Source organism: Miniopterus natalensis, chromosome 14 (genome assembly GCF_054644295.1).
Source record: "Miniopterus natalensis isolate mMinNat1 chromosome 14, mMinNat1.hap1, whole genome shotgun sequence".
Classification (NCBI taxonomy): domain Eukaryota; kingdom Metazoa; phylum Chordata; class Mammalia; order Chiroptera; family Miniopteridae; genus Miniopterus; species Miniopterus natalensis.
In genome coordinates, this window is record NC_142094.1 from 22,820,657 (window position 1) to 22,831,457 (window position 10,801).

The window sequence follows — 10,801 nt, forward strand, 5'->3', positions numbered from 1 at the left end:
CAGGGTGGGAGAGAAGATAGGCTTTTGGGAGGATGTGCGAACAATAGCTATTCATTCCTCAGTCTAGGAAAGTTCTTTAATAGGGAGAGTCGGTGACAGGTGCTGAGGGCTGCAGTTCTCAGTCGTCTCTGTCTTAAGTCGTTGCACGCCTGTGTTCTGTCCAGACAAATGCCTCAGCGCCCCTTCATTTCCACTCTTCTTTGCTTTTGCACCTGCTGGTCTCTGTCTCATATGTCTTCTCCTCCTTTATGTACGTATTCAGCTTTTACTGAAAATCTTCTGTATGTTAGACATGATGCAGGAACTACAGCCACAAAGACACAATCCCGGCCTTCAGTGGCTCACAGGGGCAGACACATGCAAAGTCTCAAGGGATCATAGGCTTGGGTTACCCAGGCCAACCAGGGCAGGGCAGGGAAAGAACCAGAAATCCTGCGTGAGGTAGCATCTAGCTAGATTTCTGTCTTGCCCACCTGGAGAACTCTTATATCCTTCAACAGCCTTCAGCTCAAGTAGCATCTCTTCTTTGTAGCACTTCCAGATCCCTACAAGCAGAATAAATGCCTCTCTCCCTCTCCTGAACTCCCTTGGCTTTGCACACAGAAGAGCGAGCACTGGCCACCACATTGATTAAGTCAATCCTCCTCAATCTGCCCTGGGCTGCAAACTCCCTGAGGATGAAACTGGATTCAGTTTTGCATTGCCAGGGCCCCTTAGAAGTTTAGTAAATATCTGTTCAAAGTAAGTCTGTGTCTCTATGTGTATCATGTGCACAAGTGTGTGCATGTGTGCATATGGCCACACATCTGTGAGCTGGCGCATGGTAGTCATGGGGGGGGTCTTGGGACTCTTTATTTAACATATTTGCCTCATTAGGCCTCTCAGCTCCTTTCAATAACTCCATTCTCTCCCTGTAGACCAGCATGATGGCCAGCTCCCTGCTGTGTGGAATTTGCAAGATTGATTCTGGGGGAGGGGGAAGGGGGCAAAGCTGGGAGACAAAGATGCATCGAGCTCCATCCTTGCCTCCCTCACAGCCGACTCAGCCTGGCAGCCAGGGCCTGAGGAGCACACCAAGCACAGCCAGCCCACCTTAGCCAAAGAGACCCTCCTCTTGATTCCCTGCACCTCTGCTCCCAGAAAAATCACTCCACCTTTGAAAAAGCCCTCCACTGTTTCGACCTACAACTGAAGCCTGGTGGAAGGGTACCCAGGGGCCCTAGTGTCTTGACCATGGAACATTCTGGACAGAGACCTAAAGTTGGATCACAGGTTACTTCCTGTCTAGAAACTCATATCCCAGCTGGGCCCTTGCCCCTCCTGGGGGAAGTCAGTTGCATGGGTTGTTTAGTGTAAGCTGGAACCCAACCTGAAATGCTAAGAAGGCAAGGAGAAGGTCTCCCAGGTGCAGAAAACCTTACGTGCCGCCCAAAGGGCCCCACTGCCTGGTCTATGATAACAGTCCTTGCTTCTATGTGGACCTTTGTAATTTCCAAGGAATATTCCATACTTTGTTCATTCAATTCACATCAGTTGAGCTTTTACTCTATGCCTGGCTGGCACTGTGCCTTGCTACTAATAAATAGTATGAATAGGAGCTGGGCTGTCCCTCACATGTGCCACTGCTTGGTCCTCACGATGACCCCCTTGTAAAGATGAAGACAATGAGAATAAGTTTTTCCATCTCTCAAGGATACACAGTGCTCGGTGGTAGAACCAGGACTTGAATTCACCTCTCTCAAGGGACTCAAAGCCTCACACTCTTCCCCTGCCCCCTCTCCAGTCTTTTGTCTTCCCTTAACAACTCTGAAAATGTTGGAGCAGGCATTAACATCCTTTCTTAAATGAGGAAAACTGACCCTTGGTGGGTTTAGGAGACTTTCCAGAGATCTCAAAGGACAGGCAAGAGTGCCAAGCTGGTTCCTACATCCACAATGCCCAAAAGAGAACCCTCGCCCCACCCTGTCCCAGATCCAAGGCCACCTCCACATCCACTCTGCCTGATGTGCCCCACGTCACCCGTCTCCCTCCCAGACGCTGCCACACAGGACATCATGATGGATGGAAACAAGCTCTGAGAAATGAGTGTCACCCAGCACAGCTGGCTTGTGTGGCATCTGTGCTGGTGGCCCGACTGTCTTCATAACAGGCCTGGGCCAACTGCTGGCTCCCTGAGGCTCCTCTCCCTGAGGCTCCCTCCACAAGGACAGGAATGGCCCGCATTCCTGGTGGCTGAGACACAAGAGCACTCTATGAAATGTTCTTGCCTAATTTGCCCACCCAGCCAAAGGCTTTGGGCTCCATGACAAGGTCAATAGTTGCCCAAATGGCGTCAGATCAGATCTATTTTCAGTTTTCAGACAGGCCTTTTTCATCGACCCAGCCTGTTTCTCACACATTTCTCCCACTGACTCTATGTCAGCCCTTCCCTAGAATGCTCGCGTTTCACTCAGAGATAAGGGCTCCCCAGTGTTTTGAAACTTACTCAGAGGGTAAACCATTCCCCAGAGCACGATGTGAAGTTCCAGGAGGTAAACGTGAGGCAGGGTTTCCAGACCCTTGAATTCTACTCCCAAATTATAAGAAGGCCCAGTGAGTCCCAGGGAATCCCTAAGGTCATGGGTCTTTGCTACTTGTCCACTGGGGGTCCCATTCTCCAGGCTAGTCCCACAAGCGTCACTTTCTCTTAGGGCTTGGAAGTTTGAAAACTCTGATTATGCAGAAACTGGACAAGCACAGGAAAAAAACAGTTGCAGTAAGAAAGCTTGAGCCCAAGCCCCAGCTCTGGCTACTCATTGTGTGGCCTTGGGCAAATCACCCAGCACTCTGGGCACCAGTTTGCCCAGTGTCTTAATGACAGGGCTGGACTTTGTCTCTGAATATGAAGCTAGCTTTGGAAATGGTCATGTTCTTTAGCATGACCAATCTAGAAAAATCGTTCTGATGAGGACTGTTTTTAAGGCTCTATTCTATCATTCCACCTCCTCTCACAGCATCGCTGACAGCACATGGAATTAATTATCCATGTGCTACTTACAGTGATGATAAGATGAGGAAGAGAAAAGATCTGACATTTATGGAGCACTTACTATGTGCCAGACCCCCTTCTAAGTGTGTTCTCTATGTACTAACTCATGTAATCCTCCAGCAAGCCTGTAAGACAGGTGTTAGGTCCCCCTCCCCCTGCCATTTCACAGATGAGCAATGTGAGACTGTGAGAAGTAACATAATGTAGCAAGTTCCTGTGGCTAAAAAGCAGAGAGCCAGGCTCTGAAGCCGGGTGGCTTTGTCCAGAACACACACGTTTAATAACCAGGCCACAGAGTCAGCGCAAGATAGACGAGACCCAGCCCAGAAGGGAAGATGGGGCTTGTATATAAATTATTCTAATACGAGTTGGGGAGGTGATAAGCAACCAAGAGAGAAACAGACAACATCCCTGGGGATCTGAGATGAGGGGAAGATTGCTTCCAGCTGGAACGAGAGGCAAGCGTTATGGAGGTGACATTTTAACTGAGCCTTGAAGGACAGGTAGGGTTTGGAGCTGTGGAGATGTGGGGAGAGGAAGCAGGCTGGCTGTGCTGGGAGGAAAGGGGACAGAGGAAAGAGGAAAGAAGCAGATCAGAGAGGAGAACATTGGCCACGTTGTACTGAATAAAGACGGTGGAGAGGCAAGGATATTTGGGTTGGTAGAGACAGTCAGGAATCAGCTTCGGGAATCCTGAATCGTGTGCAGTCAACAGACGCAGGGAAGGGGTGAGCCTGGGAGCAGGAACAGTGTGTACGCTCTGGTTTCTGGCAGGAGCAGGGTTGATGACTGAATGGGCAAGCCCTTTGCCTACGGAGGGGAGGGTGGGCCAGTAAGAGATGAGAAGGCCCAGAGATGGGCAGCCGCGGGAAGCCTCTATCAGTGCTGGCCTGCCGGGCAAGGGCTGGCAATTGCATCACCAGACTCTGTGAGAGCAGGACTCACAGGCCTTTGGGGACCACTAACGGGACATGGCCCAGAGCAGGAACTGGGCAAGAAGAACCCCCATCACACCTCCTGGGGCTTTCCGTGAGCAGTGGGCAGAGCTTCAGGCAAGAAAGTCCTCATGGAGGAGACTGCAGGGGTCAGTTTCTGGGGACACGAAGCGGAACAAAGAAAGATGGAGAGAGAATGTGGGCTGGGGATGGGAAGACGAAGAGAGAAGACTCACCACCCCAGCCCAGGTTTAGAAGCTGTTGTAATGGTTTCGGAAAGAAGCACTGGGAAGCTGAGCCAGGGCAGTTGCAGAGGGAAAGGAAGTGTTGGGAACAGATGTGGGGGAGCCTCAGGAAGTAAGGATGGCAGGTTTGGCAAGGAGCTACCTGCAAGGGCAAAGAAGAGTTTGCATACCTGCTGAGTGCCGGGTGTACATGTAGCCGACCTTCTGTGTTAATTAAAACAAAAACAAAAACCAAGAGTTGTAACGGTGTTTGTGTGATCTCTGGAGGCTGCTAAATCGGACCTCAGCCAACCATAAAAGACGACAACAGCAGCCCGGCCAGCTTTTGAACCTGCGAGAGGAGGGAGAGGCAAAGGAGGTTATTGGAGCCAACCCTCAAAGCATTATTCGGGTAGAGAGCTACCCACTCATCCCGAGAGGAGATGTAGACAGGCCTCTCAGGATGCCCCCGAAGCGGCTCAGAACCGTGACTTAAATAGAGATCGTCCAGCCTGAGACCACGCAGCCTCCCCGCAGCGTCAGAGGAGCCCCGGTTGGACCAGATTCCCGCTGCCCGCCTTGATGCCGACGACCCTCTAACAGTGAGGAAGAGGAAGGTGAAGGTGTAGAATAAGAGGGCGATGATGATGATACTGCGGTTGTTGCAGAAAAATTAGAAAAGGGAGAACTGAAGAGCAGGCCAGGAAGGAGCGAGAGCAAGAGCTGGAGAAGGAAGGACGTGTGGAAGGCATTGGGAGTGGGAGCCCTCTGCTCAGCCCGCCGCCCACCCGGCCTCGGGTCTTCAAAGTTAGCAGGAGGTGGGAAGATGATGCTGTTTGCAAGAGCTGTGCAAAAGGCGCGGATGAGCCGAAGACAGACAAAAGCTTTGTCAGCGATGCGCCACGATCTGAATTTCACAAAAAGCTCATGGAGAAATATATTAAACGGTACAGGTTTATGTAGTTAATTAAAGACTGTAAAATGTAAACGATCATTCTGACTTTATTTTGGTTAGTTTTTGTTCTGTTTCGCCCCATTTAAATTATGTATAGGCTCCCCTAATTCTAAGTTCCAAAATATATTTTCCTTGATTGGTACCGTCTTTGATAAGGACCTAGGAATTGGTTTAATCCAGTTTCCAGTCTCTAAATGTTTCCTGTCATATGTTTTCTTTTTAATAATGGAAAAAGAGTCTGCTTGTAATAAATATTTTAAAGAATCTAAATAACCAAATCTGTGTCCCCCAACTTCGTTGTTGGAATGTATGCAGTTTATAAAACATTGCATATTTAAAAGGAAAATCACAAGGATTTGTTCTGGCATGTTTTTCATGAAAAACTTGAAACCAACCTATGGCGATGAATGCTATGCTAGATGAGTTATCATGGAAGGGTCAGGACACCAAGATCTTCTCCATTATTGTAGTTACCAATCACCTGGCACATATCCCTGTGCATAGGTGTCTTGGATGAGTTGCATTCCCAACTGAGACGCAGGGAATTCCCATGGTTTAGGGAAGTTCACAGAGCAAAATAGCAGCAGAGCCAAAACTAGGAGCTGCCATCACCCCCCACTGGCCCAGCTGGTGGGTTATGAAAGATGACAGTCCAGCCCAGTCCTGCTGGGGAAACCAGGGACTCACTTCCATCACCTTCTGCCTGGGATGGGCCTCAGCCCGTCCACACCCACCTTTTCTTTATCCAGCTCCTTTGCTGCCAGGGCCTCAAGATGAATATATCTTTGCCTTGGAAAGGACGCAGGAATTAATCAGGGGCGGTGCCTAGCCAGGCATCCTCCCGAATGAACCCCAGCTCTGAGTTTCCACAGCAAGGCCTCCATTCAGCAGGCTACCGGGGCAGTCGATTACAGAGACTGCTTGTGAAAGAAATGATACCACTCAAGGCCTCGTAAAGCAGTTTCATTATCCTGCCACAGGTTTTTGGCAATTCCTCAAGTCTGGCTTGTTTTATGTCTAATTACATATCGCCATACATATCCCCCGTATGTTATGTTTCACATAATAAATACATGGAAAATCTTTCTCTTTTTCCATTAGCCCCTGCCCAGAAATGAACAGATTTCTGGCGTGTGCTTACGCAATAAAGAAGCAGTTGTTTCAGACACTGTGACACTTCATAACCGAACTTTATGGGCCCCTGTTGCTCTGATTCACAGGGCTTGAAAGAGGGACTTGGGTTTTCTGTATGTTGTTTATGCTCTGGAAGCAAAGGGTGCTTGTCAAGAGCAACGTCCTGGGATGGCTGGAAACCCAGCCAGTTCCTCAGGCTGGGAGACAAAGGGGCTGTCAGCTATTGGAGGGTGACACTCTCGCTCCTGTGGGTGAAGCCTGGCTGCAAAGGCTTTCCTGTAGCTGTAGTGCTAATAGAAAGGCCAGGGTCTCATGAGCATTGCTCACTTGTGTGTACCTCATCTAACAGTCAATCTACATGCATTTATTAAGCACCTTGTATGTGCCCAGATCTGTTCTAGATGCTGAGTGGGGGAGGAAAGGGGTAGATAGTGGGGAGGAAAATGCCAGAATAGAAATGCGGAGATAGCTCATAATGGAGTTATGAGAGCAGGATTTGAAACTGGATGGCCTGGGGTCAAGGCCAGGCTCTGCTGCTTACCAGCTGTGGAATGCTTGACCAGTCACTGAAAACCTCTCTGAACCTGTTTATACATCCACTAAGTCAGAATGCCATGCTGCAGCCTCCTGGGTTGTTGTGAAAATTAAATGAGATAATCCAAGCCAAGGGGCTCTGCTGTCCCTGGCCCAGAGTGTGTGCTCAGAGATGGCCCTTTACTACCATCATCCTTACTCTCGCATCATCTGCTATGGGCTGGGCAGTGGCAAGTTTGGAACACAAAGGATATATGAGACATGGCCCTGAAATTCAGTCCTGGATTTGAAGTTTAGCTCGCAGTGATCAAGGAGGTGAGCCCTGTGCTACTCACAGGGGACAACTGGGAGACACTTTGGTACTGGGCTGTCATCAGTACAGAAGGGCTGGGCTGCTGTGGGCTGGAGACCATGAGGGCTTCCTGGGGGACATGGGTCTTGGGCAAAAGGTACAGTGAGTTACGGGGGAAAAGATAAACAGGGAGCATGAACAAAAGTAGAAAGAAAGAGCACAATGTTTTGTGAGAGCATAAAACCATTTATCACCCATGCCTCAAACGCCGATTGAGAATCTATTGCTACAAGTACTTACTAAGTGCAAGGTAGCCTTCAGACCATGGGAACCCAGAGCTCCTTGCCCCTGGTCTAGGGGCTCAGGACCCATACCCAGCAAATGACAGTACAGTCATGCACCACGTAGCGCTTCAGTCACGACGGACCGCACATATGACAGGGTCCTGTAAGATCATAAGGGAGCTGAAACACTCCTGTTGCCTACTGACATTATAGGCCTCATAAGCTCGTAGTGCAACACGTGACTCATACTATTAATATGGAATAAAGATATAAGGAAATATTTTGTACAGCTGTACAGTGTGTTTGTATTTTAAGCTAAATGTTGTCACAAAAGAGTCAAAAAGTTAAAAACAATTTAAAAGTTTATAAAGTAAAAGGGTTACAATAAACTAAGGTTAATTTATTATTGAAGAAAGAAAAACTTTTAAATAAATGTAGTGTAGCCTAAGGGTACATGTTTATAGAGTCTACTACAGTGGACAGTAATGTCCTAGGCCCTCACATTCACTCACCACTCACCCCTGCCTCACCCAGAGCACCTTCCAGTCCTGCAAGCTCCATTCATGGTAAGTGCCCCATACAGGTGTATCATTTTTTTAACTTTTGTGCCATATTTTTTTAATACTCACCTGAGGATATTTTCTCCATTGCTTTACAGAGAGAGTGGAAGGGGAGGCAGAGAGAGAGGGGGGGAGAAAGAGATGTGAGAGAGACACATTGATTGGTTGCTTTCAGCACACGCCCCAACTGGGGCTGGGGATTGAGCCTGCAGCCGAGGCATGTGCCCTTGACGGGAATCAAATCCGGGACCCTACAGTCCGCGGGCCGACACTCTAACCACTGAGCAAACAGGCCAGGGCTGTACCATATTTTTACTATAACTTTTCTATGTTTCGGTATACAAATACTTACCCTAGTGTTACAATTGCCTACAGTATTCAGTACAGTAACAAGCTGTACAGGCCTAGGAGCAGCAGGCTGTACCATATAGCCTGGGCGTGTAGTAGTCTGTACCACCTAAGCTTGCGTAGGTGCACTCTGATGTTTGCTCAGTGACGAAATCACCTAACAACACATTTCTCAGAGTTGTGCCCCTGTCTTTAAGGGTGGCATGACTTTCTCAAATAAAGCTTCCCCTTGCAGAGGAGAGAGATGCACCACGGTCAGGGGCGGGAAAAGAGGTAGTTGTGGTGGTCTTTTGACCTGGCCCCCTTGACCATGTGATGAGACTGTGCACTGGGGGCCGAGGGAGATCAGGCTGGGCAGATAACCCAAACTAAACATCTGCTCCAACTTTGGACCCAATAGCCCTGACGTCACACCCAATACCATAACCCATTGAATGTTCCACGAGGACAAGGACCTTGTCTGCTACGTTCAAACATTAGCTGGCACATCATAGATGTTCAAAAAATGTGTACTGAATGAAGGAATTAGTGGTAACTGAATCCTGTACTGCCCGGTGTCTTCTGCTTGCCCCCCCAGGTCCACTTTTCTCCTTTCTCCATCTCACCCTCTGCCTAGGAGACTAATGAGCGTGAACCACCTCAGTGGGCTCCCCTGCCCTCTAGTTGTGCTTGGGTTTTGTAAATGTGTGTGTGTGTGCGTGTATTTATATATGGAGCCACTTTAAAATGGAGTCAAAGCTAACATCCCAGAGGAACTGCCTCTCACATCTTATGCCTCAAGCCTTTGGAATGTTAGAACAGGGCAAAATAGCCTTTGGACTAGTCCTAAAGCAACATTGTGTCCCAAAGAACTATTTGCAAGGAAAACAAAAAGCAAATATTATGACTACGGGATTGATTACCAGACTGAAATTTTTTTATAAAAGCATTCTTTATTGAGAAGTATAGAATGGTAGTTAAAAAATAGTCCTGGGGATGTAAAGTACAGCATAGGGAATATAGTCAATAATATTGCAATAACTGTATGATGCCAGGTGGGTACCGAAAATACTGGGGGGAACACTTTATGAAGTATATGATTATTTAACCGCTATGCTGTACACCTGAAACTAACACAAAATAATACTGAATATAAACTGTAATTGAAAAAAATTTTTAAACATTCTTTAAATTAGCATCACTATGATGTTAGCTTTTCTGCACCAGTAGAAATGCCTTCCTTCTACTGATGCAGTTGTTCCCTTTCCCTTTCTCATAAAGACCCTTTGCCTTTGTTTCCTAATTGTTTCTACCAGGAATCAGCACCTCCTGAATAGCTTTTTTTTAAAATCTTAATTAAATGCTCGTTGCCTCTCACTTTGAAAGGCCTTTTACTTTTAGGTTAACAGTTTGGACAGTGGGGAGTCCGGGTAGGAGACCGGAGAGAGGGAGGAGAGGGAGATCCAGGAAACTGGCTCCGTCCTTACAGAATCTCCTCTGCTGGCTGGGACCCTCCACAGGAGTTCCTCTCAAGGCAGGCTCCATTCCACACATAGGGGCCTCCCTGGGTGCTGGCAACCCCTCCCTCTCATAAGCAAGCATAGGGATGGTAACCCTTGTTTCTAGCCCAGGTTTCTGCACAATCCATTCTGTCTCCCCTCCACCCTGACTACACCTCTGTAAACATCCCTTTGTAAGTGAAACCTCATATTAACCTAATGGGAGTGTACCATTTGTTCCTTTTTGAGACTCCGACTCGCACATTCCCAGGTTTCAAATTTCTTGTGGCAAAATTCTAACACAGTGCTGTCCTTTCCGTCTCAATTCTGGGAGTCTGGTAGAAGATGCAGATGTCTGATGGACTCTTTGACCAATCAAGCCTGCCTAATTCAACTTTTTTTCCTACTCCACAAATACTGCAGAACAGGAAAGGGCTCCAAAATGCAGACGTAGAACTTGCAAAGAGAATCCAAGTGAGCGCGAGCACTCAGCAATGCTAGTTTTGAATCTTTTCTTCTTTTTTCCTCAGTTCCACTGGTAGCCTCAGTGGACAACCACAGCCCACACAAATGGCAGCAGAAATAAAAGAACAGAGAATAGTAGATCTGAAAGGAGCCTAGAGACCACCTAGATCAACCCCTCCTTCACCACCACCTCTCCTGACATCTCCACCCCACCATCTCTACCTTCAGCACCACAACCACCCTCACTGTGCCCAACACCACCACCTCCACCATCACAACCATCAAAACCATGCCTATCACCACAACCTCCACCACAACCATTATGCCCAAACTAATATCAGCACCACCCTGACCGACACCATCACCACCACCATCATCACCAAGCCTGACCCAACTGCCTCATCTCCCCCCCACCACATCAGCCCCACCACAGCCCCTCCACAACGGCAAACACCACCACTGTAGAGAAAGAAAGAATGAGAGCCAGAAAGACGTGTGATTTGAAACATAAAGCACTTAGCGGCTTAAATAGAACTAGAGCTCAATTCTCTTAACTTTTAGTCA

The 10,801-nt window shown here is 48.0% G+C and overlaps 1 pseudogene; it reads left to right on the forward strand.

The window, feature by feature from the left end:
* Positions 1-3,999: 3,999 nt before the first annotated feature.
* On the forward strand, positions 4,000-10,589 carry LOC107526065 (spliceosome-associated protein CWC15 homolog pseudogene; annotated as a pseudogene).
* Positions 10,590-10,801: the final 212 nt, after the last annotated feature.